Here is a 19,732-nt window from a genome sequence, read left to right on the forward strand (position 1 = left end):
GGCCAGAGCCTATATAATCTGGGAGTTTGCTTACTGGTTTAATACCAACCTGACATGCCAGTCATCAGGGAGGAGGAAACCTCAACTGAGAAAATACCTCCATCCAGTCAGGCTGTTGGCAAGTCTATAGGACACTTTCATAACTGATAGCTGATGGGGGAGGTCACAGCCCAATGTAGAGGACACAAGCCTGGGCTAGAGGCCCTAGGTTCTGTAAGAAAGCAGGCTGAGCAAGCCATAAAAAGCAAGCCAGTAATCAGCATGCCCCACCATACACGCGCGCGCGCACGCACGCGCACACGCACACACACACACACACACACACACACACACACACACACACACGGCCTCTGCATCAGCTCCTGCCTCCAGATTCCTGCCTGCTGAAGTTCCTGCCCTGACTTCTTTCAATGATAAACAGTGCTACGGAAGGGTGAGCCATATAACCCCTTTCTTCTCCAACTTGCTGTTTGGTCATAGTGTCTCATCACAGCAATAGTAAACATAAGTGGGGGGGGGGGGTAGGTCTATGTGAATACTAATTTGCATAAATATGCACTAGAAAAAATGATAGAAGTATGCTTAGAGCCATTTTGAAAGGTGTTCGAAATTCTGTCCTAATCAGAAGCTGGAATTAATTTATCCAATTTTTATAAAACTCAATTCAGCAAATCCAATTTTTAAATTTTTCATATTTTAGTTATGTATGTATCAGCTGACTGATTGATTGATTGGCTGGCCTGGAACTCTGTGCAGACCAGATTGCCCTCAAAACTCACAGACACCCATGTTCATCTGCCCCCTCAAGCACTGTGATTAAAGGCTTGTTCTACGGTTTATTTTATTGTGTGCGCACTGCTCGAGTGCAGAGACCCACAGAGGCCAGAAGAGGGCGCTATATCCCCTGGAGCTGGCATTTCAGCAGGCTGTGAGCTGCTCAATGTGTATGAGGAATACAGAGGGAGGGTCCTACAGAGCAAGGGTCCTAAGGGGAGAGCAGCTGAACCATCTCTCCAGCTCGAAACAGCAAATGTTAACATCAAAACTCTAACACCATGAAATACAAAGATGTGCTCGTTATTATACAAAAGACGGACATTAGTATTGGCCCTTGAACGAGGGAATCCCAGAAGACAGCCTAAGTCCCGTTTCTGCTCATGTGGTCTGACCAACTGTTTTAAGGCTCTGGCTTCCATGACAAACCTCAATTTCAAAAATAACAAAATGCCTTAAACAGCTGGCAGCCATAAATGAGCACCTCCAAACTCTATTAGACAGTAAGCAACCAAGAACCCTGCAGCTGAATATGGAAACTATGGCTTCTGATGCCACTTTGTGGTTAAATTTCCTTGAGGTCATAAACAGATTGTTCTTGTGGCTAGACCAAAGATCAAACGCCCCAGGGTCCCCCGCCATTACTCTCTTGTGGGCTTTTCTAAAGGATCATTGAAAGCAATACCATTAAAGGGAGATCTGTCCGCCTTGACTAGGGAGAAAAGGGGGCTTTACTCCGTGAGTATACCCCCCCATCTCATAAATAATCACAAAAACATCTTTAAAATCCATAACACTGGGATATTGGCAAGAATTTGACATTGGGCTAGGACAAGGAAGTAGGCTCCAGATAAATACAGCGGAGGGAGGAGTGTGGGATTTGTATCTTGATGGGTCTTGTTAAGACTTTGAACACAGCAATCATGGGACCTTTGTTTATACTTTGTCTGTAGCTACTCTGTTTATGATTTGTTTGTTCTTTTCTACTTTATTTATGCCTTAGGACTGACCATATTCTTTTCTTTTTATGTACCTAGAATGATATAAAAGCAGACTGGAAAAAATTAGACCCCCTTCATCTTCAGAACTGACTAGAGTCAGATTATAGTGTGGTCTCATTCTCTCTCTCTCTCTTAAATTTAATCCTCCCTCCCTCCCTCCCTCCCTCAAGACCCTGTTGACTGACTGAGCTGGCTTGGTCACAACACAGAGCCCACCCTGCTGCCAGCCACACTATGGAATGATCCCCTTCAACCTCACTTTTCAAAGCCTGCTTTGCTACCAACCTCTGCTTAAATTGTGTTTCTCAGCTCAGTTCCTCCTTCGGAGAGGACAGGAACCAGGAGGCTCCCACGATGCCGATTTGATACTCACACGCTGAGAAATGGAGACAAATGTTAGGTTTCGCTCTCCATAGCTGAACTACCACGCTGTCATCACAGCAAACAGGGAGGTAGGCGGTGCTCCTGGGGATTGAACTTGGGGTCTCACATGCGCTAGGCAAGAACTCTAGCACTGGGCTATGTCTCCGGGCAGGGAGAAGAAAGCATGCTACATGCCACAAGGACACTGTGACTCAGTGTACCATGGTGTCAGATCGAGCTGAGCTGTCTCAGGCAGTGTTCACTGGAGCCCGGGAATGTTAGACGACATAATGCAGGGTGCACTTGTGTGTTCAGAACCAACGCTTCAGAGCAGAGTATAAATTATCAGCTTAGCGGACAGCAGAATGAGAGACCCAACTCTACAGACACAACGACTTTGAAAGTCTGACTTGTAAAAGCTGCTGATTCTATCACAGTAAATCCAACAAGATTTCATACTCGGGAAATAAGATGGGGGGGGGTTCTCACTAGAAGACTAAAGAGTAAAGGGATTCTGCACACAAATGACAATATGTTGCCTTTATCTTGACAATGTTACTAAAAAGATGCAGCCTGGGTCCTCATGGGGAACAGTTCCCCTGGTCTCCTGCACTGCACGTCCTGAGGTGTTTCTACCATTGGCTCTGCAGCCTCACGCCAGCACAAGTTTGTGAGAGGTTATGTGCCTGGATGGCAACACAAATTTCCCTTGTACAGAAGGGATTGATAAATAATGATAGCACATGTTCAGAAGCCGATCAACTGATTTACAAGTATTTACGGTGACCCCCGTTCTTGACTCTTTGAGAAGCGCTTCCATGGGTATAGGTTGTGCTGTGTGGCGGCCCTGGGTTCTCCATTCTGAGAAGGTACCAAACTTTTGCTGAGTAGCTGCCTTCTTACAGTCTTGCCAAAGTACACATGGGTTCCAGCTCCCCGACTCCAGCACCAACACTTGTTACTTTCCAGTTTAAACACACACACACACACACACACACACACACGAACACACACATGTGCACCAGGCTGGCAGGATGATTGGCACAGTGCTGGCAAACAATCTAAGTTCACTCAGCCCCAGGACTATGCAAAGGTGGGGAGAGAGAGCTGAGCCTACAAGGTTGCCCTCTGACTCCATAGGCATTTAGCGTCACCCTCACACGTCATCTCTATCATAGTGACACAGAATTCATAGGGATTTCCCATGCAGCCAGGCGTGGTGATGCCCGGCCCCTCCTGTAACCTGGGAGGTAGACACAGATGGGTCTCTGAGCTCCAGGCCAGTCAGAGCTACAGACTGAGAGTCTTCCTCTGGGAGGTGGGGTGGGATGCAGGCAGAGTTATATGATGAGGAAAAATAAGCCGCCACTGTAGTGATTATGAATGGTATCTCACTGTAATTTTGACCGGCACTTTTTAAAATCATTCATGATATAGGGTGTGTTTTTTGGTATAGGGCATGCTTATTGGACCACATTGTATGTACGTATGCCCTCTGGGGAATTGAAAACTCAATGCACGACCCATTTTATAACTGGACTGTTTTTAGTCCTTGCTGACAGCTTGGCCTCGGTGTTCACAGCAGCCAGGAAGTGGAAACAGATAAAGAAAGCAAACTATCTACATACTGGAAAATGTGATTGCCCAAGGTCTCTGAGCCATGCCACGGTATGCATGGGCCTTGGAGGCAGGATGGTAAGTGAAATAGGACACGCACAACTTCCACTATAGTAGGCTCACAACGTCGGTGGAGGACGGAGGTTCGCCGGCCTATGGCAGGTTGGGTGGAGGATAAGAAGTGGGGAAGGATTGCCCAACGAAACAGTTCTGTCTGGGATGGCAAAAGCTGTGGTAAAAACTGCACAACCACTCGTTTGAAACAGCTAATTTTATGTTGGGCATATTTTACCACGCCAAAAAAAAATAGTTCAGCATACTGTTTACTTTATACTTTTAAGTATAGTCAAAAAATATTAGTCAAGATGGTTTTAAAGAGTGTCCTCCGCCAAGGATGCTGGAGTTAAAGAGACTCTGAAATAATAAGTCAGGAAATGACACTGGGGGCATACCGAGTCGGGGGCTCAGCAGGATCACCTCAGAAGTGCAGTGACGAGGGACGACAGTGCCTTCTCCTCATAGAGCCTCATCCCATAGAGAACTGTGAAGAGGCAAGTGACCTCAGAGGGTCACTGCCGAGAGACAGCAAAGGAGAACTGCAAGGAGAGACGGAACAAACAGCGTCTGGGCCTCCAGCAGACTCTGTCTTCCAGAAGCTCGGGGCTCCCTGTGTTTTTCTGTGACCCTCAAACACTCCACGAGAGCATTTTTAAAGTGAGCTGTACTGCATAAACACCAGCTTGAGGCTAGGAATGGCTCACTGCTGGTGAAGGCACGTTGTCACTGTGCCTGACCATCTGAGTTGGTCCCCAACACCCATGCAAGAATCCTAGCGTCCATCCTCACCCCTCCCCCACATGGACAGGAGCAAAGGGACTGCCTGAGAAGAAAACACAGGACAAGGAGGGGACTATTTATTTCACTACCCAAAGACTAAAGTAGATTTCTAGGCTTGCTCTAAATTTATTTAAGGAACATTCTAATAACCCACCAACAGGGGCCCCCACGGCACAAGGAAATTGGGATGCGCAACAAACCAATGTGACAATAATGCTCAGAGACCGGTCCTGTCACAGAGTGTGCTTGTGTACCAGGGAACCTCCAGCCGAAATAACAAGCATTCACCTTTTACCTCTGCTAACAGATCCATGTAGTGCCGTGAGGATTGAAGATAAACAGGAACCCACTGGAGTACTGAAGAGCCTGCCTTTCCAATACTTCATATCACTTGCTTCCACACACCACTGTCAAGAAGGGGAGCATTGCCGGGCGGGCGTGGTGACACACGCCTTTAATTCCAGCACTAGGGAGACAGAGGCAGGCGGATTTCTGAGTTCGAGGCCAGCCTGGTCTACAAAGTGAGTTTCAGGATAGCCAGGGCTATACAGAGAAACCCTCTCTCAAAAAACCAAAACAAAAACAAAAACAAACAAACAAAAAAAAAAAAAAAAAAAAAAGAAGGGGAACATTATGTTGTGAAATCAACAGCACACTTGCTCAGCTGCTAGGGAGTTCTGTAAATGGAGCTAAAGGTTTTCTGTTTAAAAACCAAAGCATCCGACTCCTCTGTGAGCTGCATGTGCTTCACACCCTGCCAAGCGCTTTTCTCCACTGTCAGACAGCAGCCCTTGATCTCAAAGGGAAGAGCCCAGCTCCCCTCCCAGGAGCCCGCAGCTGGACTTCCCACAGCTAAGGACAGGACAGGACCCGGTCCACTTCCCCATGGCTTTTGTGCTGCTTGACTCTTCTGATGGACAAAGCCCCATGCCTCCTTTGTGGAAAAGGAACTGCTCTCTCCAGCTTGTTCTATTATCCCGACTTACAGGGGATGCGTTCCGGAGGGAGGGCACCTGGGTACAAGGAGGCCCCAGGCTACTAACGAAAAACCACTTATTAGCAGCTGGACCGGCAGCTGACATTTCAAAGGCGCTGCCTGCCTACCTGCATATCAAACCAAAGGAAAGGAAAGAAAACCAAACTTCCTCACTAGCCATGGCATCATCCTGGTCCTCACCACAGAACTCCCCATGAGGCCACTGAGGATGAAGACACGCAGAAAACAGAAGAAGCCATCTGAGGGGATGGTGCTAACAAGCTGGGGTGAGAGGGCACTCTGCACCTGTCTGCTAAGGCATTATCACCAGGCAACACTTGCAGAGAACCTCTATGGCCAGATGAAAGGCAAGGTAGGGTACAGAATGCTTGTCATTGTCACTCTGCTGGCCCCAGAGGCCGTCCCCCCATGGTTTCTGCTACAGTTATTACAATGATTTTCCTCTAGCCTTTTTTACCTTCCGGTAATTAAGACGCAATTGGGGTTTTAAGATCACTAGATGAAAGGGGGGCCAGATGTGAACGTTATTATTATTTTGTTCAAAGCAGACCGGTCCACTAACATCTGTGGACAAGTTTACTACACACCACTTAAAACAGACGAGCCGAGTCAGATGCCAAAAAACTCCAGGTTTGTATTTCTGAGGGCATCCGACATCTACCACATGTGTTCAGGCTGTGATTTCAGATGAGGCTCCTGAGAGAAGGTTACCTTTCCAGTCGGCTGCCAGAATCAGAAAGAGACGTGTGCACTGGAGAAGGGTCAACTGCACGCCTGGAGCTGGAAGGGGCAAAAGCGGACGAGGGTGGAGGGGACGGTTCACCAATCGGAAAGTAAAGGGACACTGGGCTCCAGAGAACTGTGGAGTATCTTCAAGCATTTTTCATCCATCCTTGAACTCCTTACAGAATTTCTCAACTCCCCTTGAGTGATGAAAGCCCCTTTTCTTACCAACTATAAAGACAGGGATTTATGCCTAGAGAAGCTTAAACTTTATTAACACAGACCCAATGGCACCGGAGGATCTGGGTCTGTGCGCAATAACAAAATGTAATCAGTGCTCAGAGGCATGGATGGCTGGGAGCAGTGGTCCAGACGAGCAAGTTGCTCGGGCTACCCTCAACTCAGGAGCCTATTAACACTTGAATCAGGTTGGACTCCCTTAGATCAGAGGCCTCTATTACACCACACCCCAACTTTCTTCCTTGAGCCCAAGCCTCAGGGATCTCCATGAAAATCCCTCCAAATAGCAGGCCTGGCGCTCTGCCCTCCTATTACCAGAAGAGCTCAATCCCCTGCCCCTGGTCATCTTGGTAGTGTCACCACAAAAGAGTCCTCTCTGTGTCACCCTTCTATTTTAAACCCTTGCTTCTCTGATCTCCATGGTCACAGTCACCTTCCATATGGCACGTGTGCGCTCTTCCTTCACCACAGGCACAAGAGGGCGGAGAGGTTTCTCTAGGTCTTCTTCCCCACTGAACCTCCACTGGCTGGCCCTGGAGCATGGCGCGATGAAGCCTGTGGTGAACGCAGAGCACCAGGAGGTCGACTTCAGACGGTAAAGGACAAGCCCTTCCAGTGAGTGGTGAGGGAAGATCGTCACACTCGCCCAGTTCCGTGCTCATGAGCCCTGTGCACACAGACCCTGGAAACTCCTCCTGAAAAGGCGTAAAGACCAGGGCAAGCTCTGAACAGGTTCCCAGGACTTTCAGTCACTATCAGAGCCCTACCAACTCTAACCGCCCCCAAACTTAGAAGGTCTGGCTAACACAGAAGATACCAAAACAATCAGAAAAAGAAGAAGAAGCCGGGTGTGGTGGCGCACGCCTTTGATCCCAGCACTCGGGAGGCAGAGGCAGGCGGATTTCTGAGTTCGACGCCAGCCTGGTCTACAAAGTGAATTCCAGGACAGCCAGGGCTATACAGAGAAACCCTGTCTTGAAAAAAAAAAAAAAAAAAAAAAAAAGAAGAAGAAGAAGAAAAGCCCCTTAGTATCAACAATGCTACTACAGTACATAACCAGGCAGGGGTAAACAGAACCTGGAGACCAATGCCTCATAACTATGAAGGCACCAGGACAAAGGCTGTTTCTTGTCACACCCTGACTCTGCAGGTACAAAACAATCTTTTTTTTTTTCCTTTCCAAAGATTGATTGATTGATTGATTGATTGATATGAGTACACTGCAGCTATCTTCAAACACACACTAGAAGAGTACATCAGATCCCATTACAAGTGGTTGTGAGCCACCATGTGGTTGCTGCGATTTGATCTCAGGACCTCCAGAAGAGCAGTCAGTGCTCTTACCCACTGAGTCATCTTGCCAGCCCTTAAATTTTTATTATATAGATTGTTTTAGGTTTGTAGCAAAAGGACAGATTTTTTTTCATAGACTTTCTGTTTTCTAAGAACTGACTCTCCCCTTCCGTCCACATAACCCACTAAGGAAAGACATCTGTTAAAACAGATGAACCCACATGCCACACCATTATTACCACAAATCCTTCACTGACATTACTCTGGAAGCTGTACATTTTCAGGGATCGAACAGAACACATTTCACGAATTTACCTGACTACCCAATCAACCCTCACTCCCCCATCTATCCATCCCTCCCAGCTCCCCAGTCCCTAACAACCAAAGCTAAGGTTCTTCTATGTCTTTTCATGGCTTGCTCATTTCTTTTTAGCACTGTATAATACTCTATCATATGGAGTAGGCGTCCACCTACTGAAAGACATCTTGGTCTCCTCCAAGTTTGGGCAATTCTGAATAAAGCTGCCATGAACCGCATGTGCGGGGTGTTTGGTACAGGAAACATGCACAAAGAGAGAAATGCAAAGGACGATCTCACTGTGCTTCAAAATGAGCTTCACACTCTCTAGAGAGCTGCCTCTTTCTAAGAACACTTGACAAATGAAACTTGGCAATGAGTCTGGTTTTAGTTTTATACACAGATGAATACACGATGCTTTTACCCAAGCACTTCAAATCGATTTATAAACCCTAAATGTGACGTGAGATCCAGATCTTTCCTTTGTACCTATTAAATTAAATGCATCTGCAGAACTCAAGCATTCATTTCTCTGCACGTGACCTGAACACAGGAATGAACAGAGGCAGCGTTGAAAGGCGAGTGACGGTGTCCCTTCAAACACACCACCAGGTGGCCAACAGAGATTAGAACAAATTTTCAGGCAGAGACACCTGGAGGCCTCTGGAACTGGGTCCAGAAAACAGTTAGGAAAGTAACCAACTACATCTCAACAGCTCACTGCAAACATGATTAAACAAAAGCCACAAGAATCAGGCCCAGGCTGCAGTCAGCACAAAAGCATTTACCCAGCACCCATAGGTCATGGGGTCATCCGTGCAACACCAAAAATAACAGATCAATGGATGGATGATTGGTAGATAGATAGATAATAGGTAGGAAGATAGATAGATAGATAGATAGATAGATAGATAGATAGATAGATAGATAGATAGATAGATAGATAGATAGAGCCGGGTGGTAGTGGAGCACGCCTTTAATCCCAGCACTTGGGAGGCAGAGGCAGGTGGATTTCTGAGTTCGAGGCCAGCCTGGTCTACAGAGTGAGTTCCAAGACAGCCAGGGCTATACAGAGAAACCCTGTCTGGGGGAGGGGGATCGGATAGATACATAGACAATAGATGGTAGGTAGGTAGATACTCTGAGACACAGGCTACTCTGGACACATGGGCCAAAGTTGCGGGAAAAGTGAACTTCTTCACCTACAACAGACAGAAGGCCTCAGACTGAATTGTTTTGTGACCATTAGTCACAGCCAGGATCAGGAGCCACATGAAGGAAGATGGTGGCATGGGAAACAGACTGATAGTCCCAATGTGAGGTGTTAGAAGGCCTTGTTCCTAACTGTCCTGTGCCCTAGGGAAGGCTGGCACCAGACAGGAGAGTTAACAGTCTGTTTCCCAGAGTCCACAGCCCTGGGCTGACCCACACATCCCTGTCTAGGTGGCAGACTGTGGTGGTGGAATGAGCCCCATCTGCAGCAATCACTGTCATTCAAGTGACAGAAAGAGGAAGCGGGTGATCTGAATGCCACCTCCACCTCCACACACTCTCGAGGAGGGGACCAGTGAACACCTGGGCCTGCCACTTGCTTTCTTTTAACTGCCAAGTCCCAGTGAAATTGTTAGCCTTGTATAATGTACCCAATTACTGAAGGAAAGCGAGTTACCCACTCTTATGTTTCCCTCAGCTGGCAAGCAACAAAATAGTGTCTTTCCCCATTTGGATAATTTCTATTCCTGATGAAAATTACTTCCAGATCCTGTGTTTTCTGTAGTTTGCATTTTCAACCTACATGAAACCTAGAGCAGAAAGGAAGGGAAGGAAAAGAACTCAACGTTTTAAACATCACACACACACACACACACATAAAGTACAGTCACAGAGCCTGGGTATGATGGATAAATAAAAAACATAAGATAGGGGCAGAAGAGATGGCTCAGCAGTTAAGAGCACCAAGTACTCTCCAGAGGCCCTGAGTTCAAATCCCAGCAACCACATGGTGGCTCACAATGAGATCTGACACCCTCTTCTGGAGTGTCTGCAGACAGCTACAGTGTACTTACATATAATAAATAAATAAATCTTAAAATAATAATAATAATAATAAGGTCAAGCCAAGGCTGGGTCGTGACACATTAATGTCCATATATATGTAGAATTATGTACGGACATTAGATACATATAGACATGCAAGCCTTAGGTAATGAATGGCTTTTTCTGTTGGCTTTCTTGTAAGGTCAAATGGGCTTTCAGCTCACTATGTAACTTATGCTGTTCTCAAAGAGCAATTCTCCTGCCTCTACCATCAACCCCACCTCATAAGCTCAACTCATCTCCCACGTTAGGAGAAAACTCTATAGAGAGTGAGACTTTCATCGTACCAACTAGCTGGTCAAAATCAGAGGCAGCGAGTGCGCAGGAGGAAATAGGGGAGTTTCTTGGCTTTGCCTGACATGGATTACTCCTTTCCACATGTCACTAAGGAAACCCCAGTCGGCAAAGAAGAGCCATCGTTTTACCTAAATGTAAGTAACTAAGCCCTTCATAAAACAAAAAGACGTGAACAGGGTATGGGAGGGGGACCTTGACAGGAGAGGCTGGCAGAGGTAGCAAGGGAAAGGGGGGAGAACAGAATAGATCACATATCCACATGGAATTGTCTAACACGGGTAATACAAAAGAAAGAAATCGCTCTGCCCTGACTTCTGGCGGAACCAACAGAAACCCGGGAATGCCAGGAGGAAATGCTCACAGCACTACCAGAGAGCTGTGCAGCAAGACCCCCAAGCCCATGTCCCTGAAGGTCATGCCAGAGACAGAAACAGAAGGCCCATTGGCTGGACCTGCATGACAAAAATGGAAGAATGGATTTTTAAGATGAGGTATAAACACAAGCAGGCTTCTTTTCATTCATAAATAAGAATAAAGTCCTTATCATTTGTAGGGAAATGGGGGCCACTGGCAATAATCAATGAATCAAGTTAAGCCAGTCTCACTCCCCAATTTATAATGGACTAACTTCCCAATTAAACCCATCGCCTTAATAAAAAACGCACCTCTTATACCTGACCTACTAAACATCAGGATTCAGCACTGCTGAGCACTGTGGAGCACTGGTGTGCTTCCCTGATGTCTGGGAGGCTGATGGTCTGTCATCCATCAGTGCTATGCACATAATCCATGTGCACCCCCGTCCCATGGAAGCCCCAAATTCACAATTCCAATGTGGTCTATCTACATCCTTGTAAAAACTGAACAGTCTAGGTTAAACCATCCCAATCCTCAGGCAATTATCTTACAGATAGACCCTAAACATAACAACATCCTTAGTTACCCCCTACCCTCCCCCGCACACTGTCTTCAGGCATCACAGAAAACACATGGTGAGACTCATGGCTCCAGCTGCATATGTAGCAGAGGATGGCCTAGTCGATCATCAATGGGAGGAGAGGCCCTTGGTCCTGTGACGGTTCTATGCCTCAGTGTAGGGAAATGTCAGGGCCAGGAATGGGAGTGGGTGGGTTGGGGAGCAGGGGGAGGGGGGAGAGGATAGGGGATTTTCAGAGGGGAAACTAGGAAAGGGGATAACATTTAAAATGTAAATAAAGAAAATATCTATTAAAAAAAATAAATGGACTCGCCCAAAATTTCAACCCATTCAAAAAATGTACTATGAAGAACAGCAAACATGCTGAAGACATGGACATGGTTTGACCCACTGACTTCTGTAAACACATTAGAAAAGTAATAGTTCTTAGCCCAAAGCTAGAACCACAGGCACTGTCGGTGACTTGCTTCTCCCACCATGGCCAGAGGTGGCAGTTGGTTTGCAAGCGGCAGCCAGTGGCAGGCAGCATCCTCTACTGTGCCCTCAAAACCTTAGCCATGTAAGGCCATGTTCAGTCCACGTCAACTGCTTCTCTCAGCATTCTGACACTACACGCCCTCCCTGTCTGGTTTCTCTTCTCCATTACAGCACTTCCTTTTTCCATCAAAGCTTTTGGCCCTCATTACACAGATTAATACGGTTTAATCACCTGGAAGTCACACTTATAACCAGGGCTCTGCTTTCCACTGATTACCTGGGATTTCAGGTGCCCTCCCCTGAGCCTAACCCAGGTTTCTGGGAGAGATTTGTTTTTCCTTCCAAATCATGAAAGTAATGACAAGCGGCCCCTCACCTACCCCGACTCTGGTTCATTCATTCAGTGAGAAAATCAAACTCTACAGCGCATCAACTAAGGCCTGCACTCTGTGCTCTCTGGCTCCTTCCCAAGCTAAACACTTATGGAAATCCCACTCCACTGCTGTCTGGACTGAACATGGACCAGAGCACCCAGCTATTGTGGAGTTTTCCTTCTGTTTACCCACTGTCAAGTGGGTATTTCCCAGGCAGCCTCTCCTCGTCCCACAGAGACTGGCTGCAACCACTCTACCCCCACCTAGGCAACCAAATGTGACATCAAAAGGAGCTCCGGAATGGCCATCTGTCCCTGCCACGCCAATGTTTACGCAATCTGGGCAGGAGAGAGTCGAGCCAGAGGAAGTGTCCCAAGCATCCGTCCCAAACCTCCGACACCCTTAACCATGTAAACCCAGACGGACGCCACCCAGGGCCTTCTATCCAGGTGGCCTCCTACTCCTTAAAAAGACTAGAGTGTGATGTCACTTTTCTGGGGGAATTCAAAGAGCCCTATGGACAAATATCTAAAACTAAAGCAAGATTCCTAATTCTGCAGTTTTCCAAATATCATCTACCTGCTCCCCGAGACATTCCCAGTCATGGTGTTTCAAGTAACACTTATTTTAACCAATTCACAAAACACTAAAGACCTTGTCAGGACAGAACCAAACACAAAGTTCCAGAGTCCGTGTGACATCATCACCAAAGGCCCTGCTCCTCTCTAGTCAATGTAACATCATCATCAAAGGCCCTACTTCTCTTTAGAACAGAAGGTCTGTGTGCATGGGGACGGAAGTGAACGGATGAGTTCAGTTCAGCTATGTGGGTTCTGTCTCTGGATTCAAAGAAGAGACTCTCACATGGCACAGGAAGGAAGTCTACTCACAGGGCCTGACCCTGTGTCTACCTCTCTGCATCCATACATCCAACCAGCTGCAGACTAAAAACACTTGAGGAAGCCGGGCGTGGTGGCACACACCTTTAATCCCAGAACTCGGGAGGCAGAGGCAGGCGGATTTCTGAGTTCGAGGCCAGCCTGGTCTACAAAGTGAGTTCCAGGACAGCCAAGGCTATACAGAAAAACCGTGTCTCGAAAAACAAAACAAACTAAAAAAAAACACACTTGAGGAAGAAAAACATACCTCTATACAACACAAGTACAGATAAAATGTTTGTCATTGTTCTCTAAATAATACTGTGTAATAGATTCATAGCATTTATTAGAAGTTTCATTTTTTTTTTATTAGAAGTTTCAAAAACAAATCTAGATGAGCAAGCAGACAGTGCCATGGGGACTTGAAACATCTGCGTGTTTTGAGATGCAAAGAGATCCTGGAACTCATCTCCCTGCCCTGCACTTAGCAGAATGCCAGGTACACAGTAGGTGCCTGATGTATGTAGTCTATTTGTTTCTTTAAAGACAGGGTCTCACTAAGTAGCCTCGCTGGCCTGGAACCTGTTGTGTACACCAGGCTGGCTTCAAACAGCCAGAGATCAGTATGTTTTGCTGGGATTACGTAGTTCCCAGCATGCAATCTCTTTCCTTTGCTTTTCTGACTTGCATGCTGGCTGGCCATCTTTCTATTACCTTACAATGAAGGACACACCCAAGAGGTAGAGCATGTCTGGTATGTGGTCGAGATTGTTGTGGACTATGGCTGGCCACCAGATAAAACTCAACACACTGAATTCCAACTGATATCTTTCAAACAGGAGGATGGAGCAAGAGGCTTGGCAAGACTGTCTTCCCATTTCCACAGAACAAGCTTAGCCACAGGCCTGAGCACGGGGAGCAAATGGACATTATTAATCACATGAACCTGCCTTGGCTCCCTGGGGGTGGGTGGCTGGGCTCTGCACTGGCAGCCAAGGGATGATGCATCCATCCATCGCTTCTTTCAGCTGGAGCAGCTGCAGTGTGAACACACACGGGCTCAGACAAGCACAGGCTCCCTCAGGTCTGCCCCTGGCTTCCTTTAATCAAGCTCCTTTACCCCAGTGTTTCCCTCACTTGAAGAACTCTCAAAAACAAACTATATTGCTCTGAATGTCCCTGAACGGGTTTTAGGTGACCTCCAAAGACTTCCTAGGTGGGAAAGAGCCCTAAAGGTTTGCAACACTGGAGCTGAGCTGGAAAATTGGCTCAGTGGTTAAGAGCACTGACTGCACTTCCAGAGGTCCCAAGTTCAATTCCCAGCAACCACACAGTGGCTCACAACCATCTGTAAGGATCTGATGCCCTCTTCTGGTGTGTCTGAAGACAGCGACAGTATACTCATATACATAAAATAAATAATTTTTTTTTTTTTTTTTTTGGTTTTTCAAGACAGGGTTTCTCTGTGTAGCCTTAGCTGGCCTTGAACTCAGAAATCCGCCTGCCTCTGCCTCCCAAGTGCTGGGATTAAAGGTGTGTGCCACCACTGCCGGGCTTATAAAGTAATTCTTTAAAGAAACAACCAACCAACCTGTGGCTCCTTTCTTGCTCTTCCTTACGGCTCCTGCCCTCTCCAGATCCCTCCCCCTCGCCCCTCTCCATGTGTTCATGGTGGGCCTCTACTCCTCTACTTCTCTGCCTTTCTCTGCCTCTACTACCCTCTCAACTCCCCTGCCCATGCCTAAATAAACTCTAGGCTACACTAAAAAAAGAATATTTGCAGCACAGTTTCAGGGTGGAAGGTATTCAAGGGAAAGGGTGGGCAGGCAATGCTAGGAACTGGGAGAAGGGAAGCAGCAGGAAGTAGATGACCTTGGAGAGAGGTGACAATGGCTAAGCAGAGAGCTAGGGGAAGATTGCTCCAGGGTAAGCAAGGACACTGTGCCCTGACACAGCCTGGGAAGACTGATGGGAGAGCAGCCTCTCCTGGGGCACTCAAGCAAACCATGAACCCACTGCGATTCCTGCAAAGGAGAGTTTAAGGGAAAGAATGACCATCAGCCCCACAGTAGAGGAGCCCCCAGGGCGGGAAAACAGACTGTAGAGCAAGGGGCCCAGGGTCTGCAGCGAGCTCTGCCATATCCCAACTTTATTGCTCTAAGTAACTGACTTACGCCTGAGTCAAGACAAACTCATGATCCGGAAGGCCATGGAGGAACAGGGGCCACAGGAAGTCCTTGGGGAAGGGATAGGAGAAACCTGGGTGCTGGCTGTAGGAAAGCTCTCACGAAGGATGAAATGAAGGCTTGGGGATTCCCCACAGAAAGAGACTGAGTCCCAAGGGTAAGGGACAGGAGATAGGCAGAGTGCATGACTACACAGGGGCAATTGTTGCTGACACCATCTCTACCTCTTCTTGGGCAGAGCACATAACCCAATTAGGGTCACACAGTGTGATAAAAACACCCAAGGAGCTTTCTCCAGCAGCTGCTGGGCATGTCAGAGGGGAGTGGCCAAGGCTGGCTCTGGATTCTGGCAGGGAGGAGCAACAGGCAAGACTGGAAGAACGGGTTGTAGCAGGGCCCACAGCAGGACCAGGAATGCCGGTGGGAAATCTTAGAAGCTGCAGGGGTCTGTCAGGCCTCTGGAAGCAGTCGCCATTCTGGTTCCTATTATGTTCAAAGTCGGTACCCACCAGCATCCTACCAAAACCTGCTTAAGTTAACATTAAAAGAAAAGAAAACAAAAAATGAATACACGATGTGCCACCACCCGGGCTTGGGTATGTTCGTGAGCAGTAGGCAAACCTGGGAAGAACAATATAGAAGCTCGAATTGCTCAAAAGTTCCTTAAAAAAAAAAAAAGTTATTTGTTTTATGTGTATGAGTGTTTTCCTGGATGTATGTAACTGCACTGGGTGTGTGCCAGATGTCTGTAGAGGCCAGAAGAGGACATGGAACTAGCATTATGGACAGCTGTGAGCCACCACATGGGTGCTGGGAATTGAACCCACGTCCTCTGGAAGAACAGCAGATGCTCTTATGGGCTAAGCCACTGCTCCATCCGCTCAAAAAAAAAAAAAAAAAAAAAAAAATTCCTCTTGGTGACAATCATTCTCTCCCAATAAAGGCAAATGGGAATGAGAGTGACACCACTGACCCCAGTCACAGGGGGGGAAATGAAGTGTGTTTGACCCTTCCAAGGAACAAAGTTATCTTTTTGAAGCCTTCCTCCTCTAAGTGACTCAGGCATGTTTTAGTCCCAGATCCTTTCTGGTAAAGCCCCAGACTGGTCACACAATGAAACTGTCCAGTCTGACCACAGCAATGACACTCCCACGAAATGGCATGCTTTCCCCAAGCACGTTCTGCAGGTAGAAGGGGGAGCCTCTCTCATCTAGTATGATCCTACAGGCTACAAGCACGCACATTAGAATACCAGGTTCTCCCGGTGCTGTCAAATCGGTTCCTTCTTCCCCTTTCCTGACACCAGACACGCAGGCAGAAGGGAGGCGGGCAGCCCAGAGTAGGCAGTCAACCTCTAAAGTCACCAAAAGTAGACTGCGCCAAGAGAATCTGAAACTCTCAGCTGTCTCAAAGCCTCTGATTCTGGAAAGGAGACCAGTAACCTCCAACCCCAGAGCCAGCCGCCAACCCCAAACTTTTCGTTGTGTCTGTGCAGCACTCCAAGACAGTAAAGATGAGAAGGCCGTAGAGGTCAAATGCTTATTCTGCAAACACCATACTTACCCGAGGCCAAACAGAAGAGCCTTGGTCAAGATCTCCAAAGGTGCCATCTGAAGGCACTGCTCAAGTCCTGAGCGAGGGACTAGAATTGTCTCCGGGACTAACGCTCCCTTCCTCTTCCTCAGTCTTCCTTTCAGATCCGGAAAGGTGGGTTTCAGTCCACAATGGTTCTACCTGTCAGAGCGGATAGAGACTAGGTTTAGGCTCATTTTGCATGTATTTCAAAAACATGTATATGAGTGTTGTTTAACAGTTTGCTCCAAGATTGAAACATTTTGATCTGCATAGACATTCCTTAAGCATAAAGATAAAAGACTCAAAACAGCTTCAGGAAGTCCCTGAAACTGACCAGATTCCTAGACAATCCAAGCTGCCTAAAAGACTCTGAGAGCAGACCAGCTGTCTGGGAGAAGCAGAAACCAGCTGAGCTGCCTGGAAAGGACACTATCCAACCTGTTGAGCTGCCTGCAGGCTGTGCAGTGTGCTCCAGGTTCCCAGCTTTGTTAGCTGTCACCATGCTGGGGTGGGCTTAGGTGATACAGCTGTCTTTACAGGAGTCGTTTCTGCATCTGTAAGTAACCTCTCACCCATATTCCTGTAAGTAGCCCCAGTAAAACTCACTGGCTCACCAAGCTGGACTTTGGTGGTCATGAGGTCCCTCTCCAGAGTCAGGAGTTGTGTGTGCCTAGTCTCCCCAGGAGTTGTGTGTGCCTAGTCTTCCCAGGAAAAGTTTTGTCAGGCAAGAGGACACAGAAAAAGCACCTCACACGTCACAGACAGTACTTCTGTTTTGAGTACTACATGAATGCTTGGGAAAGCAACTGGTGTTTAAAGCATCCAGCGGACATTTCCAGGCCCTTATTCTCCTAGGCTTTGCAGAGGGCAGCACCGAAGCATCTGCCCATCCCATTTCACTGCCTGTGGAAATACCACGATGCTAAATGGAACTCTATGATCAGGAGAAAGTCTCGAATCTTCGCTAAAACGTCAGGCAAACCAAACTTCCCAAAGGCGGTGATATCTGCCCCCCCCCAAACTCTCACCAGTTAATCACTATGATAACACTAGCTCACGTGCACTCAATGAGGGGCAAGGCACGTGTGAGAACCCCACCTTCCATCCCTCCCTCCCTCTTGCAACCACTGGAATGAAACAACACCAGCATGGACAACCTAGCAGAGCAGACAGACTGGACCAAGAGCAGAAGTCGTCCTTGAAGAGAATTCCGCACCGGAAGCTCATCAGTTACAATCTATCCTTGGGCTCAAAGGAGAATGACTACCCCTGTACAATAATGAAATGAATGCTACTCCAGCTAACCACCACTGCCCGGAGGGCCCACCCCACCTCCGGTCCCCGGGTCTGCCCCTTGTAAGTCCAGATGCATAAATACGATGCACAAATCACACCATACCCTCCCCAGGACCTAGTTGACAATCCCTAAGAAGGGCAAGAGGACCTCAAAACCCAACATTCCTTTCTAAAATCCAGGCTGTGGCCTCTGCCCTGAACTCTCTCTCTCCCAGCTTAGCTGTGATGTAAGCATGCTCTCCTGGTCGTGGCTCAACGTGCCACTTCTGTTGAGAAGGATATGAGAGGAAGGTAGAGAGGAAAATGAGATGAACTGAAAATAGTAGTAATCCAGGGAGGAATGGTAAACACTGGACAGAAGAAGGAGGCAGTCACTTTGCCATCACCTAAAGTAGGAAACTAAGTTTAAAACACAGGAAATGTAAAAGGTATCCCTGGTGAGCTACCCACTCCTGGTGAGGAGGAAGCAGATACGGAGAACACTTTATTCCATTCCCAAGTCTATCCTCCTTTTCCGTTAGTTATTCTGATAGGCAGACAGAGAGACGGGCTGAGACTGCAAGTATGACCAGAGAGGACTAGAAACAGAAGACACTCAATGAGCTGCCATTCACAAAGAGCCTACTGTGTGCCAAATCACAGGAGAGGTGTCCTACAAGATACCTGGAGAGTAAAATCCCATAGCCACAAGTAGTTTGTGTGTTTACATCGTCACCGGAGACAGGGACATTCAGAGGGTAGGCATTACCCTGCGACCTCACAGCTAACTGGCAGAGTCAGAAAGGTTGCTCTAAACTTTAGAACACTCAGGCTCATGCATTAAATATGAACAGAAATGAAATGTTCCTCCCCAGTCATTACCACAAATTTGTCTACTCTTGCACAAGGTAAACGTGTATTGCGGAGAGGGCTGAACGCTCCCACACTCCACAGTAAATCACCTCGCAGCCTCGTGCACACTGTGGCTGGATGCTTCTAAAACAATTTCACAGGGTGTGCCCCAGTGAATACACAAAACCCACCTTGGAACAACTTGGCCCAATATGTATGATGCTCACAAACAGAAGGTATGCTTTAACGAGCAGAAAAACACGATCAACGTCAAAAACACAATGACAAGTACATAATGTCCTCCTTACAGCTGAGGGACTCAGTTGCTTGTTTACAAAGGATGTTGTAAAACCTTTTAGACAGCATCCCATAGGCAGAATTTTTTAGATGTACATTTCAATATTTTTAATTTAGGAAGGAGGTGAGCTTAGTATGTCAAGTACAAACCCACGTTGGTTCTTCCAACAGCAATAAACTGACATGTTAATAAGGCTGATCAAGAAAATGCACACAGGTGGGAGAGTGTGGCTTAGTGATATGGCACTTGCCAGGATATCATGGATTTAGCACCAGTAAACACACACACACACACACACACACACACACACACGCACGCACACACACACACACACACACACACA

General features: G+C 47.2%; 1 protein-coding gene across 3 annotated transcripts in view; it reads right to left on the reverse strand.

Moving 5' to 3' along the window:
- Nucleotides 1-19,732, reverse strand: part of Tiam1 (T cell lymphoma invasion and metastasis 1) — a 345,165-nt gene that overhangs the window by 156,206 nt on the left and 169,227 nt on the right. For all 3 annotated transcript variants that reach the window (XM_029544321.1, XM_029544322.1, XM_021210115.1), the window contains one exon: nt 16,953-17,123. The gene's annotated coding sequence lies outside the window, so the exon portion shown is untranslated. The remainder of the gene's footprint in view (nt 1-16,952; nt 17,124-19,732) is intronic.

This window comes from Mus pahari, chromosome 12 (genome assembly GCF_900095145.1).
Source record: "Mus pahari chromosome 12, PAHARI_EIJ_v1.1, whole genome shotgun sequence".
Taxonomy (NCBI): Eukaryota; Metazoa; Chordata; class Mammalia; order Rodentia; family Muridae; genus Mus; species Mus pahari.